This window comes from Sminthopsis crassicaudata, chromosome 4, assembly GCF_048593235.1.
Source record: "Sminthopsis crassicaudata isolate SCR6 chromosome 4, ASM4859323v1, whole genome shotgun sequence".
NCBI lineage: Eukaryota > Metazoa > Chordata > Mammalia > Dasyuromorphia > Dasyuridae > Sminthopsis > Sminthopsis crassicaudata.
Window position 1 is genome coordinate 467327878 of NC_133620.1, and position 16282 is coordinate 467344159.

The 16282-nt window shown below is 44.6% G+C and overlaps 1 protein-coding gene across 8 annotated transcripts in view; it reads right to left on the bottom strand.

The window, feature by feature from the left end:
- Nucleotides 1-11256, bottom strand: part of KLHL24 (kelch like family member 24) — a 35310-nt gene extending 24054 nt beyond the window's left edge. The window contains exons 1-2 of one of the 8 annotated variants that reach the window (XM_074264196.1): nucleotides 10618-11256; nucleotides 4008-4066 (exon numbers count right to left, since the gene is read on the bottom strand). The gene's annotated coding sequence lies outside the window, so the exon portion shown is untranslated. Of the gene's footprint in view, nucleotides 1-4007; nucleotides 4093-8087; nucleotides 8157-9158; nucleotides 9514-10212; nucleotides 10422-10617 lie in introns of those variants that run through there. The other 7 variants (XM_074264194.1, XM_074264192.1, XM_074264193.1 and 4 more) reach the window with 7 other exon arrangements.
- Between the last annotated feature and the right edge of the window lie 5026 nt (nucleotides 11257-16282).

The window sequence follows — 16282 nt, forward strand, 5'->3', positions numbered from 1 at the left end:
ACCTTCCTTTGACAGGAAAACACATATAAGCCTCAGTTTCTCAAATTAGTCTCTCTGGTCCTTTCCAGCTCTCACACTACGATCCTATGAGCCTGCCCTAACCAGGGCAAAAAATGTCATGGGATTAATTCCTCATCCTTGCACTATTCACTAAAAAGAGCAAAGAGCCCAATATGTTGCAAATCTGCCAAGTCAAAAATTTGGGAGTGGCTTTCATCTCTATGGTAACTGAAAAAATAGTTCAGCCATTAATTGCAACGTGTAAAAGTTCAAAGGGGAAAGCAGGTCAATTCAAATTTCAACCAATTAAAACAAATTTGAACTAAAATACAAACTTTCTTTGAAAATCTTTAAAGCTTGACTTTTTTTGATGACTGTATCTCTCCATCAGGGACGATTTAAAAAGTAATTTGATTTCATCAAGGAGGGGGGAAAGACTGTATGTCTCCCCATCCCCTTCCATTCTAAATATTTGAAAAACTATTTCCAATTTCTATCTATATTAAAGACAGGCACGTTGTTTTAAATGTAAGGACATGCCTAACTGTTGAAATTTCTGAATAAATTTAAGAAAATATTTAATAGGAATGAGATAACATTGCATAATTATTAAGAAATTCTCAGAAAAAGAACTCTGTGAAGAATGAGGAAAGAATATTTAGGTGAAGACCAAAGAAAAGTTGTCGATGACAAATACAATCATCAAAAGATTTTGAAAAATAAATTCAAAGACCTCAGGTTAACCCTTTTTTTAGGTGGTCTGAGGTCTTTGAGCCTATTTTAAAAAATCTTTTGATGACTGTATTTCAATAATAATGATTTTCCCTTCTAATCCTGTGTATTTTATCCTGATAATCAGATCTCAGAGTGTGATTCTCAAAACACTATTTTTGAAGACTTTTCACCATGAAACAAAAAAGAATTATTGACCTAGAAGAATAAAAGGAAATTTAAGGGAAGTTTGGTAATAAATCCTAATCTTAACAGAGGCACAATAAAATGGTGATAAGGAAATTCCAATTATCCCAACATCTGCTAATATTTTCTTGTCCAAGGGAAGAGCAGCTAACCTTCAAAAGATGGACAATTAACAAAGGAAAATTCCATTAAGGATATGACCCTCATAAACAAGGATCTGCTTTCTGAAGTAGAAATGATGAGCACCCTGGGGAAAAGTGATCAGTCCATTCTAAGGCTTTTGAACACAGGAAAGAAAATCTGGCATAGTGATGTGCACCCTAGATTTGGGGAAAGGTTCCAAAGCCAATTTCAGGGAAAGATGGTTAAGACCTTATGGAAGAAAGAAAATGCTTCAGAGGAATTCAGCCATACAACTCCAATGATGGAACAAAATGGGATTGATCTGAAGAGACTCCAGTAAGGTACAAAAGGAACTCATCAACGAAGCTAAGATTTTATAGTGAAATGAACAGAAAATATAATCAAGGCCAGGTAACACAAAAAAAAAAAACAATCTAAAGTGTGGCTTAAAATGCCCTCGGGATTGCTAGGGCTTACAGAATGAGCTAAAGCTGAAAGAAAAGCGAAGGACAGTGAAAAGAAGGCTTTGCCTTGTTTAAAGAGCTACAAGAAAAAAAAAAAAAATCAAAGAAAGACTAGAACCTTTGCTAGAATGATGGTCACTGATGACAGAGAAATCAACTACCCAAAAATGGAATGGGTTTCAATGAGAGGTGCGGCGTCCCCTTCCTTGGCCATTTTCCAGGCCAGAGGCTCAAGTACCATTTGTTGGGTCCTTTAGATTAGGGCTTCCTTCTTTTTGAGCCTAAGTCAGCTAGAGGGCTACGGATTTCCCTTCTAAATCAAATGCTGCATTTTATTTTATTTTTTTTTTGGTTTACAATGGAAATATAATCGTATTATTTTAACAGGAAAACAGAAATATCATTAAATGTGACTGGCTATCTGTGGCCCAAGTTCTAAAGTCATAATGTAACTTTTTTTTTCCCTGTGTAACAAAAATCTATCCTCCCCATCCCCTCCAAAAAACTTCACAAAATCCCAAGACTAACAAAAACCTCAGATTTATCCAAAACATTATGCCTTCTTCCCTGTTTTCATCAACTTTCACTCAGGAAGTGGGTTCTGGCCTCCATTCTCAGTCCTCTGGAATCAGGGCTGAGTATTACGCTTTGTCATCCTGTAATAATGTTGCACTAAGTGCCAAACTTCTTTATATTTAAAGACATTTCCCCCATTAGTTACAGAAGCTTTTTCAAATTTACTTTTTTGGGTTTTATTACTTGCTTAAATGACAAGCGTGGGCTATTTTGCCTCTCTACATAAAAGATAAGGGAACAAGATTTACTATGAGTGACTTACATCAGAGTTGTCACAAATACCATTTTGCTCTTTTTTGAGCCTGGCTCCTCTTCTCACTCGCAGGCCGAAGATGCAGCAGCTGGCCATGACTCGGCCCCTCAACCCCACTTCAGAATGGAGCTGAAGCTCTAACTTTCTCTATTTCCCATCTGTACTGCTTCTCCTCTCCCTAGGCAGCCTGCTGAGCCTCTGGGTCAGGACTTTCAGACAGAAGACCCCCCCTACCTTCCAAAAGCAGCAATTACCAGGGTCGTGTACTACCACGCCTGGCTGGGCAAAGATGAACAAGAACACTAAAAAATCTAGACTGTACTCAAGTTCTAAAAATATAAAACTGCAAGTATATTTAAACCATCTAAAAAAGACATGTATATTTTCTTCTAAATGCACTCAAATAAATCACAGCAATGGGTAGCCCCCCAAAATCCAGAAAATCAAAGAACATGAAGGCTGAAACAACAAACACAAACCCCGGAGGAAGTCCAGTGACCCCAAAGGGCATTCTGAACCTTCACCAATATCTCAAGCATGACACTTCATCAATAAGCTTCCTGTCAGCATGTGCCCAGTGCCAGATATAAGGCAGCTCCTACCCTCGAGGAGCTTACATCAGCCAGGAAGGACACTATCCTCCCACATACTACTACCAAGCAATGCACAAGGGTGGGATGGGCAGAGGGTGGAAGGTTACTGACTAGGGCCTCAGGGAATATTTAATGAAGGAATGGGACAGTGCAAGGCACTCGGGTGAGGGTCAGAAGGCCAGTGTGGCCAGCGTAGTGGGTACCTGTGTGTGTCTGAGTAAGGAGATGTTGTCTAGGGAGATAAGAGGATTGCATGGGATATGGGGGAATTATTTAATCAAGTTAGCAATCAAAGATAAAAAATAGTTTTTGGACATCTTGCATGAAACAAAAAAAGCTCGTGAGATATGTATATATAAACTAACATGTATGTGTGCGCATATATACACAAACATACATATGTATATACACATATATATATATATGTCTACATACATATATAGGTGTGTGTGTGTATATATATAAATAAAAAGAGAGATACACATCTATATATAGGAATTGAACTGAGATTAGGAAAGTCACATCCTGTGGGTTTTTAACAAAACTGTAATTCTAATAGCAGGAGAATCTTATGGGTGAAGCAATCAGGTCCCTGAGGAGGAAGTAAGATGGGGGTAGAGATGGAAGAAGAATCTCTCTCTCGCTGTGCCCCGAGAAAAGTGTGTCACTTTCAGAGTCAAGTTCGGAACTTTCTGGCAAGGGGGTAGCAATGTCCCAGAAGCAGCAGGAACAGGGGAGAAGTACATTCAATCTCAAGAAGGAGAAAAAAAGTCCTCTGACAGTCAGGATTCTCATTTTAGATGTCTCTGGAGCCCAGCAGCCTGAGTCAGCTCAAATAGTGTTGACAAATAGGATTTCAAAAGTGAATAGAAGAAATTCTTTTAAAATTAAACAGGAGTGACTTTAAGACAGACAAATGAATAAGAATTAAAATCTACAGATTATTAAAAAGAATGTGGAAATGCCTTTGAGATATTTAAAAACAGAATAGCTATTTTTCTAAAAATACTTTGGGTGACAAAGGGGATGACGGAAATTTCCTTGATGACAAAATTTCAAAATTATCTATTTTATAAATACCTTTGTTAGGATTCATGCACAAAGTCACAGAGCCAAATATTTGTGGTAATGTTCTTCACCTAAAATGAAACACAAAAGAAGTCAGCTGCCACCACCAGCACATCACTTTGCTATTGTTGTTGCTCAGTCATTTTCAGTTGTCTTGACTTTTCCTGACCCCATGTGGAGGTTCCCCCCCCCCCCAAAGACAACAAAGTGGTTTGCCATTTTCTTCTAGTAAGTGTCTAAGGGAAGATTTGAATGCAGCTCTTTTTCTGACTCTAGTTCTGGTGCTGTGGGCTCCCTAAGGAAGCTATTTGGAATCATTTCCTAAAAAAGTTGTATTATATGCTATGTCAAATATAGCTAAAAATATTTTGAGTAATACAATCACAAACCAGTTTCTTTATATTTATGGTTGGAACAATACTACTAAAATATTACTATCTCTCTAAAGCCGTGGTCCTCAAACTTTTTAAATAGGGGCCAGTTTACTGTCCCTCAGACTGTGGGAGGGCCGGACTGTAGTAAAAACAAAAACTCACACTCTGTCTCCTCAGCCCATTTGCCATAACCCGACGGGCCGCATAAATGTCCTCAGCTGGCCGCATCTGGCCCGTGGGCCACAGTTTGAGAACCCCTGCTCTAAAGCAACCGCAGTTTTTTGTTATCTTGAATATCAGTTTAGTTTCAAAGGTTTATTTTACAAGTTTTGCCCTGGGGTAATATTTCTTAAACCAGAGATAAAATTAATTATATCCAATATGTCAATAATTGGCAGGAGTGATGCTGAAATGAGAAACTCTTCAGCTCTGGGGCCCACAATGCTTCTCCAGCGGATATGTTGGGGACTTTCCTTTTCCCTTCCTTCCTTAACCTCAAATCCTCTTGGCCTATGTTCATACAAAATATATGAATACAGAACATATGCTCATGTAATAACAGGCTGTCTCCCACACCACCAGGTAAACTCCTCGAGGCCTGTTTTTGTGGCCCCAGGACTCAATAGAGGGACTCCACTCAATGGATACTTAATAAATGCTTGCTGACTGACTTAAGGGATCTGGAATTTTACCAACTCAAGGACTCTCTCCATGAACTAGGTTCTTTCTCCTCTACAATCTGGTTGATGGTCTGTAGGAAGGGATGAGGGCCTCAAAACTCTGGTGATAAACTTTTATTTCATACTGAAATACGGGGGGGCAGAACAAGCTTGAAGCCCTTGGCTTTACCTCTCAGCAGTCCAGGTAGTTCCCTAAGACCAAGCTGTACAGCAGAGATCTGTGCTGATGAAGGAGCATTTTCCTTTGATGCAGTCTCACATCAGACTCAAAATCCAAACCAAATCACCCAAATCAATCACACTCCTGAGAAGGGATCCTTTGTCCTTGATACATCCCAGTTGTGGTCAATGTATGATGCTGCCTCCCTCCCTGATGGAAGCTAATTCAGAGGAGGGACGGTTTCATTCTGGGTCCTTGTATTCATTAGTGCCATAGCATACTGCCTGAAACACAGCAGTAGCTTAATAAGTGCTCCTTGAGATGGACAGTCCATGAGCAAGACCACATCTCAAGTCTCTGGGACTAATGATTTATGTCACCTCTACTTTGGAGTTTCTAGGAATAATTTTATTAAATTTAAAGAAAAAAAAAGAAAATCATTACAGTTCAATTTATTTAAATATTAATATTTCACTCAATTAAAAATACCAACAGTCTGTGCAATGCCAAATGTAGAATGCAGTTATATCTGCTTTTCTTTTCAGGTTGGCCTCCTAAGTCCCTCTTAAATGTGCATAATCTAAACTTCTCTGTATTGTGCAACTTGTAATTTGTTTATATAATACATATTTTTAAAAACTATATTATATAAAATATATTGTATAACTTTAAAAAACTTTTTTTTTTAAACAAATTATGGAACATCTCAAGAACCTTGGGGGGAAAAAGCCAAGCTTCAGCTGAATTTCATCTGCTGTCAAATACCTCCCAAATTTGGTGATGACTACCACACACTCTCACACCTATTTGCTGCATGTGGTGATGAACAGATTGTGATGTTAAACTCTATAAGGATTCATTCAGTTTCATCCTTCCTGACCCTGTAAGCCAGCGGGCCTTTGGGGGAAGGCAGAAAAGGCTCAGAGAAAAGCTCAGCATCTTGGATTGGGCACAAGAGACTCACAAGTCTCACAGGCTTGAGTTTCGAAGCCAAGAATCTATGAATAGAACATTCGTTATGCACTGAATCTTAGAGGTTCAAATGTAGGACATTCTAGGGAGTTTATGCCAAGAGTTCAGATCTATACCAGTGACAATGTGTGAGAGTGTGTGTGTGTGTGTCTAGGAATACATAAATGTGCACATTGTTCTTAGGATTTGGGGGCTAAGGCTAGGAGCAATCTTACTGTGCCCCCTCTCACTCCCACAGGCTGCTCTAATTCTGGCCTGCCCTACAAGGAGATGAGTTAGCTGAGGTCTCATCTCGGGGCTAAGGTTCTCCGGCCAGGTCATTCCAGGGATTCCATTTTAGGGCAGCTCTCACATTGGGGAAAGTTAAAACCCAAGCAGCTTCCCTGCCTGGCCATTCTCCCTCTTCTCCTGGCTGGGTCAGGTCCAGAGCAGATGCAAACCACAGTGGCCCCCATCTGCCTGGACTTCTGAGGTGAAAGAGCTATGGGGGACTGTCTGAGATGGCCCTTCCAAGCCTGGTCTGACCAAGAATGGCCCCCAGCAGCAGCTCCTGGGAAGCAGTGTTTACATCACATCCAAATACTGCTACATTTTTAACATAATACTTAATCGTAGTAAATGTAGATGCTCACAACAAGCCCATGAGGAAGGTGCTGCATCTGTAAGAGGATCAGAATTTAACTGATTTACAAAGGTCACAGCAATGATGGATCAGAGGCGAGATCCAAACATCTTTCCTGACCCTTCTGCCCCAAGTTCACACTATCCACTAGGCCAGACTGTCTTATCTTACTGCATTAGGATAAAACTGAAATGCAAAGGAGACAAGAGGGCACAGCCTAACCTCTATCTCCATCTGGAAAAAATGGCCCCTTCCCAACTCCCAAGAATGGTTTAGAGTGCCCCACTCTATGAAAGGTCTGGTTAGGAGTACCTGTGGGGCACAGCTCCCTGCCAGGCCCTCATCCCCCTCCTCTTGCCTTCCCTGGAGCCTCCAGTAAAACCTCACCTTCCACAAGAGATCACAGCCATTTTATCCTGCACAGATCTCACACACAGAGTTGTCTGTACATGTCTCTAACTTGAGACTGTGAGGTCTTCGAAGGTAAGAACTGGTTTTAAATGCTTGCTACCTTGGATCGATTACAACTTAAAATAATTTTTACTTCAACAGCTACAAGGAAAATCATGTTAATGCCCACAGCATGCCAAGCTGAGTAATTCTTTCCCAGGATCCCCTTCGGTGCCTTTCTGCTTAGGTCACAGGCCAGTGGGCCTCAAACTTTTTAAATAGGGGCCAGTTCACTGTCCCTCAGACTGTGGAAGGCCGGACTAGAGTAAAAACAAAAGCTCACACTGTCTCTGCCTCTCAGCCCATTTGCCATAACCGGTCCTCAGTGGCCACATCTGAGCCGCAGGCTGTAGTTTGAGAACCCCTGGTCCAGACACTGAGGGGTCTCTGATGCTCCAGGGAACCCTCCCAAAGCTGGAGGGAAACTAACTCTGGGAGCTTCTGAATGAGTTCAGGGAGTGCCCTGAAGGAGCCAGGTTTGTTTACTTTGGCCAATCTCCAGTCTGTTCCAAGGTGTCTACTTAAATCCATGGTTTTCCACAACTAGCTTGTATTTATCTGAACTAATCAGGCCCCTGACTTCCCTCTCCCCGAAGTTTCATCTACAACCTTGAATTTTCAGTACAACTAGAGGTAATGTCAAAATTGTTATGAGCTAATCTACAGTTGAGTTTAAAAAAAATAATTAGTTGAAACTGCATGTTTAAGTTATCTTTGTTATGGTTTAGTTAAGTTCATCAAGAAAAACTTAATTCAATTATTTTGAAAATAAATTTAAAATTTAAAGTTAAACCAAAATAAAAATCTGTACCATGTCAAAAAACAATTTTTTACCTCAAAAAAAAAAAAAAAAAAAAAAAACAAAACACTTCAGAAAAAACCCCAAAAACAAAAAGCCGAGGGCTCCTGTGATTTCACTGGTATAAACAGAATCTCCCAGAGGGAAGTAGATGGGTACAGAATGGCAACTTCAGAGTCTTCTTTCTTAAGAGCTGCCCGGGGCACTTAGTGAGTGAGAAGCGAGATTACAGACAGCTAGAGCTGTCAAAGGGCCTAACTCCAGGCCTTCCTGGCTCTTAAGGCAGTTAGTTACCGATCACTCCTGTGGCCTCTCAATAGAACTTTATTAACCTTAAATAATTTGTTATTTAATAATAAATCATTATTAATTAATAAGTCATTAATTAATGATAAACCCGAGGGGGTAAATGGAAACTGGGTGATACATTTTGGCCCAATCTTGAATTAAAAAAAAAAAAAATTAATTTGGCGATTCCGTTCTCGGGGCTGGAAAGATGCAAGTTTAGAGGTCTGAGGTCACCAGCTGCTTACAGAACAAAATCTTTTTTTCACGGAACAACAAAATACATGTGTGCGCGTGGGACAAGAGGTCCCCTTTGGGCTCCAGCTCACCCCCCTCTCCCGAAGTCCCTCCCAGACTCCCCCCGGGTCCCACCCCCAGGCTGTCACCCAACAGGAGGCCCCGAATTTCGAGCTTAAAACCACCTCTGCAAAGAGCGATAACGGTTTTTTGGAAGCGCACGCGCTTCCTCTCTGACCTTTGGAGTTTTAAGGAAATCACAGAAAAACAAGGAAGTTACAAAAAAGTTTATTGAAAAGAACGGAGGTTTGAACTTGGCCAGAAGCCAGCCCAGAGGCCCGGTGGGGGAGGGGTGCGATTTCACAGCTCGAAGCTTCTTCCTGTTTATACCAGTCAGACGTATCCTGGCTAACTCACCCCCTCAGGACTCTTTCTCTCCCTCGGTTAGATCTCGATCCTTCCCCCGTGCAGGGCTAGGTCACGACGGAACTTCTCCCCGATGGAGTCCTCCCCAGTCCCCCCCCCCAACCAGGCTGCCAAAGCCGGGGTCAGAAGGACACTGCGCCCCCCCCCCAGTCCCTTACCTGGGCCGGGGTCCGCACACACTAGGTATCTGCCCTAGAAGGAAGCTGACACTCTGGAGCCCAACTCGTGCCTCCTCCCCCCGTTTTTCACAGAAGGGAACCGAGGCCCAGCGCAGGGACGACACTTACCCAGGGGCACGCGGGCCGAAAGCGGCAGGGCCGAGATTCGAACTCGGGCCCAGAGCCTCGAAGTGGAAGCGCGCAAAGAGTCGAGTCCCTGCGCTGCCGCCGCCTCGGCAGACCCAGTGGCCCAAGGGGGAGAGGGGTCACGGCCAGGTCATGGCCATTCTCGGCTGGCAGCCCTCCCGCGGGCGCGCGCGCCGCTTGCTCATGACAACTAACTGTCCCGACAGCAGGGGGAGGGGCGAGCGCGCGCGCGTCCTCCAGGTCACCTTCAGGGGGCGGGCGAAGGCGCAAGAGGAGGAGGGAGAGCCCTAGAGACAGGCCGTCCAATCGGCTCACGGAGGCTTCCCCACAGCCCCGCCCACCAGCCGTCCCTGCAGCCAGTCCCCGACGCCCTAGCCCGAGGCCCGCAAGCCGGGTAAAGATAGCGGAGCCCGAAGGAAGAGAGACAACGGGCAGAAAGAGGAAGGCGGGGCTTCGAGAGGGAGTCACCTCCCCCTCCCCCTCCCCCATCCCTACGCCCACCCCCGCCTCAGGAACTCGGCTCCCGAGGCAGTCTCGCCGAGCGCAGCCGTAAACAAACAAAAGCCGGGAGAAGGGGGAGGGGGTCACTGTCAGGTGACGGGGCGCCGTATAGTTTCCCACTGCACTGGGAGCTACCTTCCGGGATAGGGACCCAGGCCCGGGCCCAGAAAATTCGGGACCCGACCCTCGCCTTAGTGGGGAGCAGGGACTGGGGGGGAGAATGGTCCGGGGTTGAGCTCCGCGTCACGGGGGCAGCATCGTCTCTAGGCCCGCACGCGCCTCACGCGCCCCGGCCCCGCGTCCCGGCCGGCGCTGCAGCCGGCCCCCTCCCGCCCTGCTGGCCCCGAGGCCCCACACCTCGCTCCCCGCCAGCGGCTGCCGAAACCAGGGCCGTTCTCTCCCCCACCTTTGGGCGGATCGCGGACTCACGGTCCCCGGCTACCTCTCGGGTACGGCGGCACCCCGCTGGCCCGGCGTCAACGCTCCCCCGGCAGCGGCTGGCGAACGCGGTGTCGCGTCCGCCTTCCCTTTCCCGGCGGCGTCTCCTGCCCCCTCGCTCGCAGGCTAGAGCTCACAACAAAGGAGGCACGTGATCCGCCCGAGTCAAAACACGGCGTGTCGGCTCTCGCCGGCCAATAAAGGGACGCGCCGGGAGCCCGAGGCATGCTGGGAAGTGTAGTTATCGCTTTTTCCGACCCCCTCCGGGGCGTCCCCGGCCAGGCCACGCCCCTGACGGGGAGGAGAAACGCAGAAAGGCAAAGGGGGGGGGGGGGGTAGAAGACGTGTCACCTGGGCAGCCTCACGCGCCTACCTGAAACACGGAGTTCTGTGGAGAATTACACCTTAAAGCGCTTGGGAAATCGTGAAGCGTTCGCTAAATGCTCGTTATCATTGTTGAATCCTCGCCTTCCCAGGCTGCAAAGTTGGGGATGATAATAACATCTCCCAGGGTGGTTGCAAGCGCCGGATCTTTGTGAAGCGCTCGGCAAAGTTCACCAGCATTAATTAGGCGCTTACGGTGTCAGGCACCGTACAAGTCCTCGCCTCCGAGGTCACGTGCAAAGCACTCGGTACAAACGGGAGACTGGTGGGATGAGCTAGGGGTGAGCCACAGATGAAAGGCTTTAAGGGGGAAGGTGAGGGAAGCCGGGAGGCGGCGAGAAGGGGGTAGGCAGGCGCCTCTCCCGGAGCCTCTCCGGCCCGCACGCTCCCCGTGGGGCCGAGCCTGGGGCTCCCACTCCTGGGAACGCTGGCAGAGTCTGCTTCCTGCCAGTCTCCGGGACTTTTCCAGAATAACCACAAGTCTACCGCCCTCAAAAACGGGGGCAGAGCAGGGCGGGGCTGAGAATGAGGGCGAGCGGGGAGCAGCCTCCCGGCCCCGGGCTTGCCCCGGCGCGCGGGCCGCAGGACCGGGAGGAGCGATGCCCGGGCCTGCTCTGCGTCGGCCTCCGATCAGCCTCCTCTGGCTCCCGGGCTCCCCCTGGACCCGGCCCCCTTTACAGATGGGGAAACTGAGGCACGCAGGGAACCGTGACGTGACCGGGGTCACGCAGCTAAGAAGCGATCGGCCGGGATCCTAGAGAGGGTGGCCATTTCCTTCTCCAGCTCCTTGTACAGATGGGGAAACTGAGGCAAATAACCAGCCGCGACATGCCCCGGGCAGGCAGCCAGGACGGGTCTAAGGCTGGATCTGAATTCAGGTTGTGCCTCCCAGCTGCTGGTGACCTCCCGATCAACACGCAATAGCTACACGAAGCTTTGGGGTTTGCAAGCGCTTCACAGCTTTATCTTATCTGAGGCTCACCCCCACGGCGGGAGGCCCCCTCCCCTACCAGTCCTGTCCTTATCTCACCAGCTGCACCCTAGAGTCCTATTGAAATGTTAGCTATCACTCAAAGAAACTCACTGTCCCTTTGTATTTCAGCAGAATCTAGTCAAGAGACATTAAGCACCTACTATGTGCCTGTAGCCATGTCACGTATCAGACGAGCCAGAGAAGCACCTACTGTGTGCCTGTACATATGTGTGTATACCAGTGTATGCACAAGTGCACACACACACACACACTCTCACAGGGGAAATTGGAGGAAGTCTCAGAGTGAAGGAAGATTTAAAGAAAGTTAATCCATGAGGAGGAGCCAAGGGGGAGAGGAGAGAATTCCAGGCATGGAGAACAATCTGTGAAAAGGTAAAGAATCACGTGAAGCTACATGGGAAGGAGGAAGCCTGGAAAGGATCCAGGTGAGGAAAGACCTTGGAAAGCCAGACATCAATTTTATATTTAATCCTAAAAATAACCAGGAGCCACTGAAATTTATTGAGGTTAACAAGGGAAAAAAAAAGAAAAAAAGCTATAATGCAAATGGAAGAGATTCTCAGCTTTAGAAGCCAAGCCCTAAAACCATTTTAGGAAACTACGGCTGGGAGAGTCTTACTTCCCACCTTGCTCAGCGCCCCAGGGAAGAGGCTCTCTCTAATGTAGGTGACTTCCTAATTTTGTATCTCTTCAGGTAAGACCATAGTAGTTTTAATGACTGTTCCAATACCACAAATTCAAAATTCTCCGCTTTTAACTTTTGAATTTCTCCTAATTTTCCATATGAATGGGGGGTAGAAAACACAGAAGGCAAACTATGCTGGGGAGGCAAAGACTCCTTTCTGCTATACTCTGTGAATTCCTCATTTTGCCCTAACATCCCCCCAAAAAATAATAAAAAGGGATCCCAGTTAATGGATTTTCTCTTTGTTTTGTCCAGCCATATTTATTTATCCTTGTCATCTGAAAATTTAGTCTCGGAGGCCCCAGAGATCAACTTTCGTTGTTTGCCAAAAGTCCACAGAAATTGGATAGGATCAAAACAATAAACGAAGGGCTCCACCGCAATTTGGAGATCTCGTGCTGAGATTGAACACGAGGAAGTTCAGATTTAAAATGAAAATTCTCCTCGGCAGGAGGTGACTCGGCCGGGGCAGGGTCCAGAAGAGAGAGCAAGAATTGACCTCTCTCAGCGACAGATTGGAAGTCTGCTGTATAGGATTAGTTGTTTTTTAGTTTTTGTTTTTATTTTGTTTTTTAACAGAAGTATTTCTATAAATAGAAATAAATAGTAATGAATAAAGAGCTGGCTTCAGAGGTGGGAAGTCCTGGATTCAGATCCTGCCCATGACACACTCTCTGTGCGACTCCACAGATCTCAAAGATTATAGATCGGGACCTGGGAGAATGGCACTGACCAGCATTGCTGCTGAGGGTTTCCCCATTACAGGACTTCCCTAGATCAATGAAATTATAAGTTCTGTTCTTATTCTTATGCCTAGAAATATTCGTAGAACCACAGAATTTTCCTTGGGCTGGGGCCTAGGAGGTCATCTGATCAAACCCTTTCACCTTAAAAAGCAGGAAACAGGTTCTAGTTGGTGCAGTGGATCAGGAAGATGAATCAAATCCCAGCCTCAGACTCGAGCTGGGTCACAATGTGAGACTCCAACAAAGATGGATCTCAAAAGAATTTGCAGGCTCAGACCCATTTACAAGTCTAGGGGCAAAGTTTATTAAATGGTAATGCTAATTACAGCAGGCTAAGTTCCAAAAGAATTTAGCAAGGAACCAGGAACAAGAAGATACATTTATAGGAAAAAGAGAGACCCGGTGCTTCGAGCCATGATAATTTCATGGCTTAGAAATGGAGTTGGAGAATGGTCTGGTATGCACCTCATTACTGTCTCAGAAACTGTGTTGTTACTGACCAACAATGTTATCTGACAGCCAAGCAATGTTTGTGGAGCTACAGCACTCTTAAGGCTGGGAGACCTTAGGGTTATCGCTACATCTCCCATGGAAGCTAGGGGAAGAAACATATTTTCAACGATGTCACTCCCAAGGAGAGGGGAATTTAGGGCTATTGTTATATTTGCCATAGAAGTGGCACCCCACCAACCCTATCAGGTTCCTCATCTGTGAAAAATAAGCTTGAGAAGGAAAAATCACTCACTGGGAGAGAAGTCTAATGCCTTTTGTTTACCTTCCCCATCTACCTTTGGTAATTTTTTTTTCTCCTGGAACATTTTTTTAAAATTAATTTTTATAATTATAACATTTTTTGACAGTACATATGCATAGGTATTTTTTTTTTTTTTACAACATTATCCCTTCCCCTCCTTCCCTCCACCCCCTCCCCTGGATGGCAGGCATTCCCATACATATTAAATATCTTATAGTATATCCTATATACTATATATATGTGCAGAACCGAATTTTGTTGTTGTTGCAAAGGAAGAATTGTATTCGGATGATAATTTTTTTTTGAGGCTGGGGTTATTGCCCAGGGTCACACAGCCAGGAAGTGTTAAGTGTCTGAGACCAGATTTGAACTCCTCTTGACTTCAGGTGCTCTATCCACTGCACCACCCAGCTGCCCCAGTTTGGTGGCTTTTTGTGTTTTTTGTTTAGGTTTGGGGGTTCTCTTCATGAAATAGGAACTATCTGAAAGACTTGGCTTAAGAGAAGTCATTAGGGGATCATTGTCCACACACACTATGTGGAAATCCCCAGGGCTGACTCTTGTGCTTGCCAAGATTTTGATCATTGCCTTGAGTAAAGGCAGATGTCATATTTTACTCTTTTTTAATAAGTTTAGTTATCCCAAGCATCCTTTCTGTCCTCTTTGCCCCTGCCCCAAGCCACGCCAAAAGTCCCAAAGAAATGTGCAATGTGAAATACCTGTGGAGCTCCCACCTCCATGGAGGGGGAGATTGGGAATATCTTTTCATCTCCTTTCACTGGAGTCCTGTTTGATTTGCATAATTTTTGTTACATTTGCTTTTGATTTTTTTGGTATGTGGTTGTCACAGTTTTTAACACATTTCTTTCTATTTACATTATTGTAGTCAGAGTAGATTGTTTTCGTGGATCTTCTGACTTCACTCTTCATCAACTCATGCAGTGTATTCTATGCTTCTCTGTATCTATCACATACATCATTTTTTATAGCACAGAAATATTCCATTATATTCGTATACCACAATTTACTTAGCCAGTCCCTGACTGATGGGCAGCTATTTTATTTCCAAATGTTCTGCTATAAATGTTTTGGAATATAGAGGCACTTTCTTCTCATGAATGGCTTTCTTAGGATATCAGGATGACTTGCTCAAAATATTTCCTTTTTAATTGTGTAAATAACTCAAAACAAGGTGGAATAGGTAGCATGGTAGATGACAGATACTAGAACCATAGACCAAAATAAAGCAATCATAAAGCACCATATCACTTTCCTGCTGAGGAAACTTCAGGGACTTCCTCTTGCCTCTAAGGGAAAAAAATTATAATTTACCAAATTTGGCATTTCGGACTTTACCTATTCTGACTCCAATTTCTTGTTCCAAAATGATTAATGTAACATTGCAGCAAAGTGGCCTTTTGCTCTTCCCTGCAACTGATACTCTATTTCTTATCTCCATGTTCCCCAGGCCTGAAATGTTCTTCCTCTTCATCTCTTTTTCACAATGTCCCAGCTCAGATGCTACCTTCACCCTGAGGCCTTTCCTATTTCTTCCATTTGTCAGCATTCTTTTCTCTCACCTCTAAATTGTCTTATATGTTCTTATTGTCATTTTTTCTTTCTTTATACCCTTTTCCCCCTGCAGTAGAATGTAAGCTTCCTGAAAGCAAGAACTCTTTATATTCCCTAATGTCAGCATATCTAGCTGTGTCCAGCATATAGTAGACGTTAAATGCTCAATGAATTCGAGTTAATTGAATAAGATGAAAATTAGATTAAATCGAAAGTTCTATACAAAATCAAATATACCAGGACTGGAAAGAAAGGTGTGTCTAGACAACAGTTTGCAAAGAAACAGACCTGGCGGCTCCAGTGGAATCCAATCTCAATAAGTCAACACCATGAAATGGCAGCCAAAAAAAGGAAATACAATCTTGGGCTACTTGAAGGGACAAATAATGTCCAAAGAATGGGTGGAGATCTGCTCAACTCAATAAACATTTTTTAAGAACTAGGCACCATGTATGTATAAGGCACTATGAAGTAGGAAACGATCATGGAAAGATAAAAACAATACCTATTCTCAGGGACCTTATATTGTATCGAGAAACAAACCATGTACAAAGTTCCTATCAAAATGGCTACCATCTTGCTGCTGTTAGCTGGAGGTGGAAGATAAGATATCAAGTTTGGATGCCCTTGCTAGAAATAGGTACAATTATAGGCTAGAAGTGGAGGAGAAAAAAAGATAAGCTACATTTGATGAAGGATGTGGAGAAAATGGAGAAAAGGGCAGCCAGCATGGTGAGGATAGGATGTTGCCAAGGGAGCATTCTGGTTCTAGTTTCCTCAGTGCAGAGTACAGGGGGAACTTTAAACTGGAACAGTGAAGACCTAAGTATCTTCAAGTTCTCAAAACTCCATTTTGTAAATGAAAGATTTACCTGGTTCTAGATGGCAGAGTTGGTCATTGCA